The following is a 4198-nucleotide window of genomic DNA, read 5'->3' on the forward strand; positions in this document are numbered from 1 at the left end:
TTTGAAAGCTTGCTTTTCCTTTTAAAACGTTCAACACTTTAGGAAACAATGAAGACCTCAAAGTAAAAATTGAAAAAAAAAAAGAGTACCAACAAAACTTATGTGGGTAGGAAGATCAAAGCCAGCAGGCCCTGCTTACTCACTGCTCAGCTTGGAAAAAAGAAAGGTGACGTTGCCTTTAAGGACCTTGGGTGTCCCTTCTTGTCCATCCCACCCCACTTCCCACCCCGCTTCAGATGGGACCTCTTTCTTGAATTTTGCATTGATCACTCCTGGACTTTTCCTTACAGTCTCACCACCTTTGTACGTGTCCATCCCCCAACAACACGTTTCCTTTCGCCAGATTCCACGTGTACATAAATGGAATCATGCTGTGTGTATTCTTCTCGAAACTGCATTCTCATTGAACATGGGAATCTTGAGACTCACCCATGCTCCCCCTTAAGAGCTGACACTGAGTCCCATGGTCGTCTTGATGGACAGTGGGCCCGAGTCCATCTTTTGTACTGTTACAAACAGGGTGGCTTGACACACTCGTGGACAGGTGTCCTGATGTTCAGGGTGAGTTTCTGTAATGATCACAGGCAGGGAGAGGCCCCTGGGCCACATGTCACATGAACCCTCCACTCTGCTAAGGATGGATGAATCACTTTCCCACGGCTTGTAGGCCTGCAGCCTCTGAGTTTTCTTGTGGTTTGCCCAGAGACCCTGATATTGTCAGACTTTATCCTCCATGCGGATTACCAACTGTCCCAGGATTTTTCATTGAAAAACATCTGTCTCCACTGACCCGCAGTGCCAACTTCGTCATGCATTGAATTTCTCCACGCAGCTCATCTGCTTCGACTGTCTCTATTCTGCCAGCTTGGTCTGTTTGTCCCTCCTTTTGCTAACACCGCAGCTGCTTAAATGTTGTCCCTTTAGAATCCATCTCAGAATCTGCTAAGGCAGCTCCATCCACCTGACCATTTGCTTGCTCTTCCATATACATTTAAGAACTACTTTGTCAAGCTCCATTTTTAAAATGGCATTTAGGTTGCTACTATAGTCAATCAATAAATCAAATGGAAATGTTCAAAACATGCTCAAAACTTTGATTTTTTTGAGACTTCTGGGTAGCCAAGATAATGGTGGCAAGGTCCATATATCTGAAACTCTCAACACAGCTTCCAAACCAATCAACTAAGAAAAACAAGAACAAATACGACCACACAAAACCCATGCCCCTCAGCATAACCAGAAGACAGACAGCATCCAAATTTCAAATTATGTAAAACAAATAAAATCACAAGGACAGGGGGAAATCTCTTAAAAAATGAAATACAAACAAAAACAAATGAAGCAACACATATATCAATGTATAACCACCCCAAAGGGGAAGAAAAGAACCAAGCCAGGTAACCTTTGAACACAGTCCTTGGCCTCGCTGCCCCTAAGTTAAAGACAAAGAACTACCAACAAATATTGAACTCCAGAGAGTAGCTTTCTTATTTGCAGAGATATGAGTTGACAACTCTGAAACTGCTTTCAGAGTGTTCTAGGGTTGAGCAAATACACACATGAATTGAGGGTGAGGGAGCCAGCTTTCTCAGTGAGAGAAGGAAATTACAAGTAAGCAAATGGGAAGAATGCTAGCGTGAACCTGGAATCAGAGATGTCCGTGTGAACTCATGGAGAGAGACAGAGAGGTAGATCATTGATAGAGAGATAGATAGACATTAAATACTGATTAATAATACAGATGTGTGAAAGTGTACATATATATCCAAAGATATACATCTACATGTGTTTCCCTGGTGGCTCAGAAAGTAAAGAATCTGCCTGCAATGTGGGAGACCTGGGTTCAGTCCCTGGGTTGGGAAGATCCCCTGTGGCAACCCACTCCAGTATTCTTGCCTGGAGAATTCCATGGACAGAAGAGCCTGGTGGGCTACAGTCCATGGGGTCGCACAGAGTTGGACATGACTGAGACACTAAGCACATACATCTACATGTATGCATGAATGTGTTATACATAAATATGTGTGGTGTGTGTGTGTAATTTCCCAATAGGTTTCTAATTACAACAATTATCCACTCAGAGTGAACTAGGGATCCTAGGATAAATGGCAGATCCTAGGAGTGGGGGCCAGGGAAGGTCTGGAGGAATCTTAGAACATCCTGTTCCTCCAGAAAGTAAGGAATCCATGACTCTGTGTTGGTATAAATAAACAGGTAAATGGGGAGAGGTGAAGGGAAGTTCTTCTTCACAGTAAAGCCAAAGAATAAGTGTGGAAGGAATGATAGAACTGTAAAGGCACCATTTGGCAACCATCATAGGAATGACTGACTCAAGTAAAAATTATCAATGACTGAAAAACTGCTGGGTGAAGGTTTGACAAAGAACTGGATGTTTAAATAGTCTGAAAATGTGGCCCACACACACAAATGGAAAATAATAGCAACTCAACAGGTGAGAAACCTGGCAGACATCCCATTAACTAAGCCATCAAAGTTACATCTTCACCAGTAACGCGACAAACCGCTATTCTGTGCCTCCATGTCTCATGCGCCACTACGTTGCTTCTCTGACACGTCTACCAAAAGTGTAAAACCTGAATCTAATGGTGAGGAAATGTCAGACCAACCAAAACAGAGGATACTCTCAAATAATCAGCCTACGCCTTTGAAAAATGTCAATGCCGTAAACCACAAAGACCCAAGAACTGCTCCAGATTAAACGAGACTAAAGAGACATGGCAACCAAATGTAATTCATGATAAAATGTGCTCCTTTTCTAGAAAAGGCATTATTGGGACAACTGGCAAACTCTGGACAAGGGTAAGATCACAGTATTGTTTCAGTGTTATTTTTGTGATTTTGATAACTGTACTGTACTCATCACTGAGGAAGGCTTTCTTATCTCTCCTTGCTGTTCTTTGGAACTCTGCATTTAGATGGTATATCTTTCCTTTTCTCCTTTGCCTTTTGCTTCTCTTCTTTTCTCAGCTATTTGTAAGGCTTCCTCAGACAGCCATTTTGCCTTTCTGCATTTCTTCTTGGGGATGGTTTGGATCACTGACTCCTGTACAATGTCATGAACCTCTGTCCATAGTTCTTCAGGCACTCAGTCTATCATATATGATCCCTTCCATCTATCTATCACTTCCACTGTATAATCGTAAGGGATTTGATTTAAGTCTAACCTGAGCAGTCTAGTGGTTTTCCCTACCTTCTTCAACTTTAGCCTGAATTTGGCAATAAGGCGTTCATTCTCTGAGCCACAGTCAGCTCCCAGTCTTGTTTTTGCTGACTGTATAGAGCTTCTCCATCTTTGGCTTCAAAAACTATAATCAATCTGACTTCAGTATTGACCATCTGGTGATGTTCATGTGTAGAGTCGTCTCTTGCATTGTTGGAAGAGGGTGTTTGCTATGACCAGTACATTCTCTTGGCAAAACTGTTAGCCTTTGCCCTGCTTCATTTGTACTCCAACGCCAAACTTGCCTGTTACTCCAGGTACCTCTTGACTTTCTACTTTTGCATTCCAGTGCCGTATGACGAAAAGGACATCTTTTTTTGGTGTTAGTTCTAGAAGGTCTTGTAGGTCTTCATAGAACTGTTCAACTTCAGCTTCTTCGGCATTAGTGGTTGGGGAATAGACTTGGATTACTGTGATATTGAATGGTTTGCCTTGGAAATGAACAGCAATCATTCTGTCATTTTTGAGATTACAACTAAGTACTGCATTTCAGATGCTTTTGTTGACTATGAGGGCTATTTCATTTCTTCTAAGGGATTCTTGTCCACAGTAGTAGATAGAATAGTCATCTGAATTAAATTCACCTGTTCTGGTCCATTTTAGTTCACTCATTCCTAAAATGTCAATATTCACTCTTGCCATCTCCTGTTTGACAACTTCCAATTTACCTTGATTAACGGACCTAGCATTGGAGAGACCAAGGGGACATTTCGTGCTAAGATGGGCACAATAAAAGACAGAAACGGTATGGACCTAACAGAAGCAGAAGATATTAAGAAGAGGTGGCAAAAGCACACAGAAGAACTATACAAAAAAGATCTTAATGACCCAGATAACCACGAAAGTGTGATCATTCACCTAGAGCCAGACATCCTAGAGTGCGAGGTCAAGTGGGCCTTAGGAAGCATTACTACCAACAAAGCTAGTGGAGGTGATGGAATTCCAGCTGAGTTATTT

The sequence above is a fragment of the Oryx dammah genome, unplaced genomic scaffold (genome assembly GCF_014754425.2).
Source record: "Oryx dammah isolate SB20612 unplaced genomic scaffold, SCBI_Odam_1.1 HiC_scaffold_23, whole genome shotgun sequence".
Lineage (NCBI taxonomy): Eukaryota > Metazoa > Chordata > Mammalia > Artiodactyla > Bovidae > Oryx > Oryx dammah.